At 38.4% G+C, this 12,751-nt stretch overlaps 1 protein-coding gene across 4 annotated transcripts in view; it reads right to left on the reverse strand.

The window, feature by feature from the left end:
- Positions 1–12,751, reverse strand: part of nck2b (NCK adaptor protein 2b) — a 45,019-nt gene that overhangs the window by 20,180 nt on the left and 12,088 nt on the right. Inside the window, exon 1 of one of the 4 annotated variants that reach the window (XM_066664805.1) lies at positions 11,894–11,950. The exons of 2 other annotated variants lie outside the window; for them this stretch is intronic. The gene's annotated coding sequence lies outside the window, so the exon portion shown is untranslated. Of the gene's footprint in view, positions 1–11,893; positions 11,951–12,751 lie in introns of those variants that run through there. One more of the 4 variants, XM_066664806.1, reaches the window with a different exon arrangement.

The following is a 12,751-nucleotide window of genomic DNA, read 5'->3' on the forward strand; positions in this document are numbered from 1 at the left end:
ATAATTCCGATATTGATATAAACAATTAAAAAAAAATCCACTGAAAAACTGCCAAAACAAACAAGAAACATGACATCACCATCAAACACAACCCTCTTGGCTTTATAAATCCAGGGTAAAAATATGAATATTGACAATGTGAGTGCCTTGAACTGATGGTAGCACCCTGTAAAGACTAAGTCAGTGACAGATGCTGTAATTAATGTATATTGAAATACAGAAAATGTGTTTAAAAATCATAAAAAATCTATATATAAAGAACGGTAGGTAGGTAAGTAGGATCTCTTAAAAATCCACAGCTAGAAAACATAAAAACACAAAAAATAATCGACTGTACACTGTTATGCAGAGGTTCAGTTTTTCAGTAGTGCGGACGATACTCCAAAAACATTTTGACTCAGTTGTATATTGACAGCGCATTGCCATCTTGCTCACCACTAGACAGAAAGAGAGGGCAGGACACATTCCCACGACCGTCCTCTTAGGGAAACATCTGAAGCCGAAAGTAAGGCAGGTTGACACTTGTCTGCAAATTCATCCTCATCATAGATAACTAAACCTCTGTGAGCAAACGTGATGTAACCCTAACCCTTGCACACCAAGGTCTCGTTAGCAAAAAGCTAGAAACCAGCAAAAACACTCCACAACTTAGGCAGCCAGGTAGGGCAAACAGCAGGACCCTAAAAGAAAAGGCAAAACTGACCAAATGGAGAAAAAAAACCAAACACCCAACATCAAGCCACATGAAGATCAGTGTGAACCAAATCAAATGAAAACTGCTATCACCTCTGCTAACTATTTAGCTAATCTGCCATGAGAAATATGAAATCTTTCTTGATTGCACCTTTAATGAGACGCTAGTCAAAATGTTAGCAGTCTCCCTGCCAGGTGGTGCAGTAATAGCAAGGCAGCGAGGCAGGAAATGTTTTTCTCCCTGCTGAGACCCGAGTTTGCCAGCTCACTGAATTTCACACTACATTTCATTCGGCTTCAAATCCTCAAGTGCCATCTGGAGCCTGGAAACAACGGCCAACACCTTCACTGGTATCTACTTGGTGAATGTGCATTTATGTCCAGCCACAACAAGCATACACAGAAGCGCCAGAATGCAGCAGGTCCACGTGGTCAGCTCACTGACATGGTCGAATACTAGGGTTTAGAGAAGAAGAAATAAGGCTGGGAACTGACAGAGTGAATATTACTGCGTAAAATCTAAGCGTTTATTATACGTTTTCATATTCATAGCTGTTCATTTATTCATTCATAAATGAATAACACCAAGAACAAGGGTAAATACTTCTAATGTGCTTAATAAAGAGGGAACAGTTACTAGATTTTTTACTGAAGCAGGAGATTAGAGATTGTGAGTATGACAGACACGGATTAAAATCTCTCAGAAACACCATTAATAATTACATTACCTCTTTTCCTGATGTAAAACTAATCCCACTTTAATAGTACATTATAGAAGGGTCAATGCCAGTGATAAATGCCCATCACACCTTTGCATATTCCAGGAACGCAAGGTCTGCATGGTAGAAAACAGTAAAATTCCTGAACTGCCTTGAGACACGCTTGGGATTGAGGCCAGTGACCTTGAGAGTTTTCACATCGCTTTTACAGAGCTCAGCACTCTCTCCCATTCTCTGCTTTCGATACACCAGAGAGTAAACATTCTCTTCCCAGATTAACTTGTCTGGCCATGCTCATCTCCTGCTCGTTGGTGGTTTGGACCGCAGATCCCTGAAGCCCCAGCTGTAGTGTCAAGCCTTTTCAAGAGGCAGGATATGGAGCGTCCCTGCACAAAACACACTGAAACCATCCCTGATCCATACAAGCTGAATTTCAGTCTGAAACTAGTGTTGACAGAGTCCGTGTGATTGCGATCAGTAAACTGACTAGGTTGACCCTTTGATCCACTGTGTATAATGCAGCTGTTCATGGACAATGATAAAATCCATAACTGTACACATCTTTTGTACAATATTACGAATTCAATTTAAATATAAAAAATACATTTTAATCTTAGAAAATATGCCATGCAATAAGCATTTATTCTTTTTTAATATATATTAAATGCAGCCATCTTTGCTATGATTATTTTCTTGTGATGAAATCAAGAAAAGGTGCATTAAGTGAAAAATCACAAGATTCGTTTTCAACTTCATATAAAACCATGAAGAAAATAGTATCAAATACAGTAAAACCTTGACTTACGAGTTAATTCATTCTAACTCAATTTGCTCATATATCAAATACTACATAGAAAATTTTCCCATTCAAATGAATGTAAATGCTATTAATCTGTTCGTCCCCCAAAACCACACATTTTTTTTACAAAAGAAAAATTTAGTTATATAAACAAATAATGTATAAATAAATAATACATAATAAAAAGAGAATGCAAAGAAATAAACTGGTTCTGTTAAGTGTATTTACCTTGAAGATCAGACAAAGATGGTGGCAGAGGTGGATGAGATTGGCAGTGGAGGTTGGGAGAGTCTATCTTTTCTTGCTCTATTGCTTAACTTATTCGCTACAAACTTATCACTAAAATGCTACAAAAGACAGCAGAACGACAGAAATGCTTGCATGGCAAGATAACTACATGAACTGAGCACTTGCTCAGCTACCTAGTGGCGAGTGGGGTAAGCTCGCTCACTCATAAGTCAAATCTCGGCTTGCGTCATAAAACAAACAATCCAACGAACGCAGACTCGTATCTCTGAAAATTCGTAGGTTGATTCACTCGGACGTTAAGGTTTCACCGTACTTTAATGATGCTTTTTCCTCAATGCGCAGCCACGTTCTAATGGTTAGAGAAGCAGGCTTGGAACTGGAAAGCTGCTGGTTAGATCCCCACAAGCAGCAGGACAAGTGGGTACGGGATGAATGAAAGAACTTCAGACCTGCTCTCTCAATACATGGCTGAGTTGCCTTTGAGCAAGGTACATAATCCCCAACTGCTCCCAGGGTGCTGGTGATGGCTGCCCGGTGCTCTGGGTATATGTGCGCTCACTGTCCCTATGCACTAGCATCTGTTTGAGTGTTCACTGCCAAGGACGGGTTAAATGTGGAGAGGAAAATAAATTGTTGAACGTTGTACAATAACATAAAAAGCACATTTATGATTTTTTCCCCCTCATCGCATTCCAGACAATTGCAAGTAAAATCTCAATGCTTCTGGACCGGCCCTAAACTAAAAGCGTGTAGAAGTCAAATACTGACAGAAATGAAAAGAGAAGGGCAAAGAGAGAGAGTGAGAGTGACAATCCTAAACCAATCATTTCCGATAGATAGCTAATGTATCATATTAAGTAATTAATTTTCGAAAGGCATCTTCAAAATGTTCAAGAACAGATTATCATTTCAGGGTGACCCTCTGAACCAAGTTTGCTTCTCATGACAGCTTGCGCATTAAATTGAAACTACATCGTGCTGCAGACAGAGGAAGAAGGCTGACGTAAATTTTAGAAGTGAAAACAACACTTCAACACTTGGTATTCTAGTCACATGCAACCCTCAGGAGAATCAATATCTATTTGCCTTCAGCTGCAAACCCCCCTCTTGTATTTGACCACAGACAAAAAAATAAGTAAGTCATTTTGTCTGTCTGCATCCACACACACAACACTTAAATTGCTTCCATTTGGAGAAAGCTCTCTTTGCTGACAAACACAGGTCAACAGAGTCCCTGTGGGTGTTATGATTGTCATTATAACCAATCAGTAGCCTTCTTAATAACCCTGTCTTTATATATTAACACCAGTCTACTGCAAGTGGGTGTATGTCTCCTCAAACCAAAGTTAGGATTTTAGACAAGCTGGACACAGTATTACTGCACACAGAGGAAGCATTCATAAAGAGCATGATGTGTCCAAAGTAAACCACAGCTACTGCTCTACGCACCCATCCACCCACCCAGACAGTTGAAACACTTGGTTGCACTGCGTTGTCAAAACACAGCCGTTTACAAACTGCAGCACACAGTTCCAAATGGAAAGTTGGCTCAAGTCTAAAACTCATGTGCTTCTAACCAACCATATATATTCTGCATGTGTGTGAATAGGTTTTGATGAGGGCAAAAAACCTGATGCAGACATGCTCCTAGGAAATAGGACCGAACGATTTAGGAAAAATAATTAATCACAATTTTTCTGACCAATATTGTGTTTGTGATTTAAATGGAGTACATTATATACCTTTTTAACAACTTAACAAAATTTGCAGGGGACGTGTAAGAAAGACAGACAGAAAGAAAGAAAAAAACACCCAACTAAGACCTCCTTTGATCAAAATATCACAAGGAACAAAACCACACAGCCTGTATATTCCTCCTGTTTAAACAGCCCTATTCAGAAGAACTGGTGTCATCATCCTGTAAATGCGAATGAGCCACAGTTCAGATTTGGTGCACAGGAATAAGGAACCTCTGATAACTCCAAACACTAGGAGCTCAAATACTCAAATGAGGAGTCAGGACTGTTCCGAACAGCCTTCCGTTGGATCACAATATCAAAATAACTAATTTTATCCCATACACTCAGATCACAAAAAACCTGAGTGGGTTGTTTTATTTCAGTCTGTGGGTTGGCAGGATTTTCAGATACCCAAATAAATGCGCTAAATCACTCAAAGTGGTTTGCTTAATAATATGTTTGCTTTAAGTTGCAATTACTTTTTAACTAATGAAGTAAGGTCCAGGCCTGTTTTATGACTAAGAAGACAAAGCAATATTTAGAGTGCCAGAATTTTATTAGTAGTTTTTTTATGTACACAACAGGGTTTAGTTGACTCTGAAGTGTTTAACTCTGTTACACATTTAGCCAAATGTCCCTGTTCAAAACTTGGTGGTGCTAGCTATCATGTAATTGTAGCTTGTGCGATCTGAATATTATACTCCTTCAAATTGCAATTATGTAATGATTCATTTAAGCCTAAGTGTAACCACACGAGAACAGGCGTTGCAGTTATTTTGCAAAATGAAGGAAAGAATCTACAAAGTTCTTCATTGTAGTTTTGAAATGTAATGCTGTTAGTGGCAAAACAGTGAGGAATTTGTATCTGCTTTGTCATAAATTAACTGATAAAATGGATATATGTTTTAGACCAAAACTGTGTAAAAATAAAATGTCATTCATAACCACTTCATGTAATAACATTCCATCTGGGACCATTTAAATACACGGATGGAGCACATTTACTCCAGGAAAGCAGACCCACATCTCAAAGTTGTGTGGCAAAATATCCCTCTAGCGAACACCTGGGCAGGAGGACCTTAGACTCGTGGGTATCTGTATTATAAGCACTGCAGCAAGAGGCACTATAGCGACAGTCAGGCAGCCTTGTACTACTAGCAATCTCAAGGCAGATCAGCAGGTGTCTTGCAGAACTGGTTTGCTCTTATAAAAAGGTGCGACACCATCACAACCTCATTCCAAAAAACAAGAAAAGCAGCCCACCCTCCTCTGATTTCTACACGTTTATATGTTACAGGAATTAGAATAAAAAAAAGAATATTGAACACTGCCCCTCTAATACACAGATAGCATGATTAGCTTTATTTGAGGTGTATGCACGTGTGTGTTTATGCTTTTCCTAAATTGTAATAACTAAACTAATAATAAAATACTGGCCAATGTGACCCCTGCATCAACATGGGCTTGCGAGTTAAAACATTATTATGATTAATCTCAAATACTCCAACCCTTTGCTTTCCTTTGGTGGGAGATTGCTCTACAACTGAAGTCTAAACCTCAGTGACGTCCCTCTGTTCATAAAACAAAAAACAAACTAATACAGCAACAGAAACAAGACAAAGCCTCCCCAGTAGGACACAATCATTCAGGAAATGTCACGTAAGGTTAGGGCAGAGACTGACAAGAGCAAGTGGATTGAGCTTAGAGAAAGTCACTGAGCCAAAAAAACAGCTTAGTGTAAAAACCATGTACTGAACGCATTCTTTACACATTGGGAACTTTCCACTGGCTCGAATCATCAAATTAAATGATAACTCCCTAAAACAATGTAGACACATTTTGCCAAGTCATAAATGCTAACATTTTTGGAGGAAAAAAATATATATACAAGAACTGAATTATAAAAATTAATATTCCACATCGGGCATCTTTCCAAGTAATCACTAAGAAAGAAGGTTAATTTGCATTACGTTAATGGATTAACTGCAAAAGCCTACAGTGCTTCACTACATTATCCAGAATGTTTATTCCCAGGAACGGAGCCATTTAACCGTAAAACCACAGTCCCATGCTTGTCCCAGCGAGTCATTTCCATGCCTTTCATCTGGAGCTCCTTGAAGTGCCAGGGTTTCACTCTTCAAGAAAGTTACTACCTTCAATATTAAACACATCTGACTGGCTGGCACCCCAGTGCACACACACACGCTTAGCCTCACTTTGCACTGACCTTTCATTTACCCGTACTCCCTTAGAGCCAAAAAGTCCCATCAAATGGAGACTGACCCAGTAGACTCTTCACTAATTTCACGTGGACCTACTGTCAGCTCCCAGAAAATCATGGTCTGAGAGCTCCTGCAGGGTTGGTAAGTCTGCTGTAAAAAGACTTCAAAAGGAACCGCTAGCAGGGCCTGGGGGACTTGAACACTAAAGGCCTATTCACACAGAGTTTGACTTTTTTGGCCAAAAAATGAATGTGATTCTTAACATATTTGGACCATCACACAAAGTCTGTCACTTTTTAAAATACAAAGTCTGTATTTCTTTTTTTAAGTCTAAATACTTCTAAATCTTGGGAAGAGGAAATCAATTCCTTGGAGTAGTAGCAGCAGCAATGATGAACTTTTAAGCCATGCAACTACACGACAGAGGGTACACCAAGTTCTACCTAAAAGACAACAGGGGGAGTTCCACTGCATTTTTCAAGAACTAAAGTTGTATAACAGGCTATATGTGGGAGGCTCTGCTTCTGGTTGCTGCTCAGAGGACCCATAGGCCCCAAGTAGCGTTTTGCTATTTTGATGTTCATTTGTTTGGTATGCAATCATGACCACGGAGCTCTGATTGGCCCTGCAATAATATAATGCTATTTCAGGGTATTTTGACGATAACGATATTCTTGGCGATATGAAAAAACACTGAAAAATGCTTTTATTAATTTCATGAACACACTATTGAAACAAAATCAATGTTATACTAATTAATTATAGTAAATTAAATATATTTCATATATCAATAGTATTACATGGTTACATACAGGAGGTCCTCGGGTTACGTTAGTCCTGAGTTACGATGTTTCGTGGATACGACACATCTCCCATTTACTGTATAAAGCCTTGTTTTGACTTTAGTGGTTTTGCATCGTAAATGTCGTAACGCGAACTTCGTGTTTTGTGTGCACGGCGGAAGAATACACGGTTACGCGGCTCGGGACCGAGGAGGATAGATGTTAGGATAGGATAAGTGCTTACAGTATGTTATTTACGTACAGTATGTACGTATGTTCCGACTTACACCGAAAATCAATTTACGATGTGACGTAGGAACGGATCAACGTTGTAAGTCGAGGACCCCCTGTATATTAAAAAGTTATATTCTATTACAAATGTAATAAACATTAAAAAAAAAAAAAAAAAAAAATCTGTAAACGTTTGCTTATTTTGTAAACTGTAACTTACCAAGATTCTGATTTTGTATAAAACAATAATGTAGCATATAAAGAGCAAATGCAAACAGTTATATAAAAATTAACTATAAAACGTCACAGTAAATAAAAAAAATCAGAACAGCTGCTGTGCCGAGTCATTACTTAAACACTTACTTAAAGAATATCACAATATTGATTTTTTATATTGTTTTAAAATTATGATGATATTATCACAAACGACACGATATTGCACAGCCCTAATGTACATTTTTTTTGTCTTCACAATCTGACTCCGTGTTCACAGGCCGTTAGCTTATTGATGAGGAACATGGGCAAAACTTGCAACAAACTGAAACCACTTCATAATATCAGAGAGCCATTCTACCATTTGATATACACAAATCAGGGTCGTGGGGGTGACAATACTGTGCATTTAAAAAAAAAAAAAAAAAAAAAAATATATAAAAATAAATCAATGCCATAATCAAACCCATGTAAAGATACAATGTCTATTGAGAGAGTTGCCACAGGAACCTGACTGTCTCTCAGTACATTAAATTCAGCGACAGTGCTTTGAACAAGTGCTGCATATTACACAGAAAAACAAGGATCCTGCCACCACTCTTGTTCAACAGAACACAGACACGGTTAACATTCTGTGCAGCGAGCTGGGTGAAGAACAAACACTGCCTGTGTACTTTGCCAGCAATAAGCTGTGTTTAAAAAAAAAAAAAAAAAACCTGAAAATTAAGCAACATTAATTCTAATTAATTAGCTTTCAGTTATATACAATTCTTTTAAATCTGTATCCTCGGATGAGCACTGCAGGCTAATAATGCATTATCTATTTGACTCAGAAGCATCAGCAGTAGGAGACTTGAGAACTGATGGTCTTTTCAGCACTGAAGGATTAGTATTTTGCGATACTAGTATACTGAAATAAGGATCAGTATTTCAGTATACTACTCAAGCAAATGAACAGGAATATTGCAGTTCACATCACTGTTATTATCATCTTATCTATCACATATATCATATACATCTCTGTCTGTGTGAGATGCACAGATAAGTGGATCCTACATAAAAATTAAGGGCAGACACCCATGGGTTAACGTTAGAGAGAAATGTAAAGTTACTCTGCATAGAAAAGGTAAATGAATTATCTGGAGAATATTAGCAAAAGTGGTCCAGAGATATCCAAGTGTGCTGCTGTAAAATACAATTGTTCTAATCAAATACTGTTATCACAAGTCAAATTTAATGATCATTAATGCCCTTCATTTAAGACGAAATGTTGACTGAGCGGGTGTCCGCACTCATTTGACCGTAAAGGTTTAAATTCTTCAGCAGTGAAATGTACAATTTCAACTGTATGAACTTTATAGTGGTTTTCAATTGATCAGAATGCAGCTTATAATCAGAAGGGGCTGCAGTTTAGGGCTTTCTAGAAAGACATATCTCTAAATACTTTTAAAGCATAGAACCCATTAGGGATGTGGCCTTGTTTCAACATAACAATCCTGAACCACCCATCACTATAAAATACTCAAAGTGCACAAAACACAACATTCAACAGCAGAAACTAAATCTGTCTAAATTTAGGATGCTCTTTTGTGACAGTGATGGTATCTTTCAAGGTGGAATAGGATAGCTGGCATATCTGAATGACTGTGGAGCCTTGCAGCGATTGTGTGTGCTCGCATGTTTGAGAGTATTATTCTCTGCTGGGTAGTGTTTCTGGGCTGACTGTGACAGGTGGCAGAGGGCATGGGCCAAGCGAGGGCAGAAGTGGCTGAGCTGTGTCCTCAAGGGAGCATTTGATGCCTCTAGTTTGGACATCTGCATTAAAGGGTCAGAGCATTCAAAGCACACAAGACACTGAATAGGAGTGGGCAATATGGCCCTAAAATAATAACACAATATTTCAGGATATTCTTGGTGATATGACAAAACACTGAAATATACTTTTATTAATTTCAAAACCACACTATTGCAACAAAACAAATTTGATATTAATATCAATTACATTCAATTTAATATTATGGACATATATTTAAGTTTTATTTTAATGTAACAGTTTCAAACATTCAGAAGATGTGACAAAACATATTTGTAAACATTTGCTTATTTTGAAAACAACATCCTGTTCAGGGTCACGCTGGGGCTAGAGCCTAAGGCACAAGGCAGGAACACACCATGTACTGGGGGACAAGTCACTCACAGGGTATTACACACACATACTGTCATTCACACATCCCAAAGGGCACATTTTATACAGCTAATTCACTCGTCAACATAAGCCGTTTGACTGTGGGAGGAAAAAGGAGCACAAAAAGGAAACCTACACAGACACAGAGAGAACACAGCAACCTCCTTATAGACAGTGACACGAGGTAGGGGTTGTACTTGGAGCTGTGCAACGCTGACACTATTAATGCATTCTATTCTGCAGGTAGCTGTCTATGCAGCCAGAATATGCATGCTCTTACGAAAACGACCAGCCTATTTGCAAAGCATTTGGAAGGTACCTTACACAGCAGAGAGCTGCCTTTGAAGGCAACAAGGTTCTGAAGGCAGCTGAAGATGCACCTTACATATTGCATTACTGTGCTGCCCCCTGTACTGGCATAATGAAACAGAAATAAGTGCTGTGCACTGTGTGTGTTCTTGCATATGGGAGTGAGTCATGGGTGCCATTACTGTTGTCACAGCATTGCCTCTAGATGGATGAAGATCCCTAGTGAGCAAGCACACCATGGGAAACCCAGATGAAACACCCAGAGAACAGCAGCATGCTTAGACAAGATGACTTGTCACTGCACAACTACGTACATAAAAGTGAGTAATCCTGCTGGGAATATAGGCAAACAGCATTTATGCAGTGGTTCCAAAAAGTATACTGACATACCGATTCAAGACCAGTTTTTTCCCAAAAGCCATCAGGACTCTGACTAATGACTGACCATTTGAAGAAAGTCTGGAGAAAAACTCAGATCTAACTGCAAAGGAATCAAAATCTGAGGCTTTTTGTCTCACTGTGGTGCCAGTGAAATAGAGTTCATCGATGGGATAATGTAGTTTGAAACGTTATAATTCCTAACAGAATAAACTTGTAGCATTTTCATAACACAAATATCCAAACACTGTATATAGCTTGCCTTCACAATACTAAGGTTATAAGATGCAATATGCAACAGAGCATCAAAACAATCACATGCTGTTTAGATGAATCAAGAATTTTACTTGACCCAGTACATACCACCAAAAATGCCAACTAGTTCATTAATAAATATCATTAATTAATATTGTCCTAAAACATACTGACTTACCACGCATTCATTTGTCATAGACAAGAACTAAGTGTCTTATCAATGTCTAACTGTACTACATGAAAAGGACTGATTTCGATTCCTCATAGGCAACGCAACTCATGTTGATCATGGTGCCCATGACTGGAGTAAAAAACTGTGGTTGCTTTGTGGAAGCCTGTTTGTCACACAACTGATACCAGGATGTTTATGGTTTCATAGTAATGCTACTGTCAATCAATCTGCCATCTGAAAAAAACTCTCTCAGTTCAGAGTGGGCAGCAACTCGATCTTTGGAGCATTTAACTACGTTTCTTATAAATACATATTCAAAATAACATTTGTAAATGTTTATTATTAAAAGCAGTGTTAAGACTTTTTTTCCAAATAAAAACAGGTATACCGTAGCTGAGATAACTAAACGTGTGGTATTTTTAATCAATGTTTATAGTGTATTTCTTGGTGGACCATGTGTGATTTATGTGCTGGGTTGTTGTTCAAAATGGGAGAGAAGCATTTGCTTGGAACCCTGGATAGCTCTGTCCTGCTGTTCATGAAACCTTTCCCCTTATTCACTTCCTCTTCCTGTGTGAAGTCCTGTCCCAGGGGGTTCCATAGACCCTGCTCAGGGTGATCTTGTCACCCTTCCACTGAGTCACTATGACTTGATGAATGCTTATTGTAGTCTCTACTGAGATGGTGATTGACTGATGATGGATCACTTTGTGCTTGAGAGTGAAAGCTTGCCATCAGACTTGCTGTCAGGCTGGGAGAGCTCAATGGATCAAACCAGAAACAAGAAGTGATTTCTGTGTGTAATTGTGTGGGTCATACAGTGTGTGCGTTATAAATCATAGTGGCGATGAATGCAAGACATAAGCATTGCCAGTGTGAGTGTGGCTTGATCCCTACCAGCACTAAGAAGTTCTGTCAACTCTGGGCACAAATGAAGTGGACTTAACTGAACTTTTTACACTGGTGTGACTTTCAACATCTTCTATCCGTCTCTGTCACTCTGTCAAGATGCTCTGCCGGTTCTGTGTAAGACAGAATCCATAGTGTATTTTGAACATTAGAGACAGCCAGTATGACTACAAACATTGTTATTATGTGATCTATTAAGATAGGCCATGCTCCTTCACAATTACAGATTGGCCTAAGCTTTCTTCTAAGGATGGTAAGCAAAAAAGTAAAACCCAACTGATGCCATTTACCAAGCCTTGGGGAAAAATATTATAAATTCCTCTTCATCCATTGGGAAGCTAGACTTTGATCAAGTAATCAAACAACATAATTGTACATATTTGTAGGTATGGGTTTTAAGGTGCTACCACTGTTGAAATATACATTTTAAAAAAGGGTGTGCACACAGCTTGTATAATCTAAATAGAAAAGCATGAAATAAAAGGATTGTTCTAGACTCTAGAGACATTGTACATGAAGCTAAAGTCACCATGCTTAATGCCAAACATAGGCCACCGGGGTATAACACAGTTTAGAACTGGGTTGAGGACCTGTGGGAATACATTCTTTAGCATTATTTTAAACGATTAATCATTCAAATCAAATACCTGCCATCAATGATGTTCTAATTTAAAATGAGCATTTTAACAGACAAGAAAGCAGAGACGCGTTTTCCCAAAACATAATGCTATATTCCTTATGTATAAAAACTAATGCTTGTTGTCCTAGAATGTATACCATAAGAGAGATGACTTTATGTAGGCTACAGCCATGCTGTTGTTTGTAGTGCTGAGCATGTCTACACAGCACAGCCACATTTCTAAAACAGTCTTGTGTGTGCAGGTACCATGAATGTT

Source organism: Hoplias malabaricus, chromosome 3 (assembly GCF_029633855.1).
Source record: "Hoplias malabaricus isolate fHopMal1 chromosome 3, fHopMal1.hap1, whole genome shotgun sequence".
Taxonomy (NCBI): Eukaryota; Metazoa; Chordata; class Actinopteri; order Characiformes; family Erythrinidae; genus Hoplias; species Hoplias malabaricus.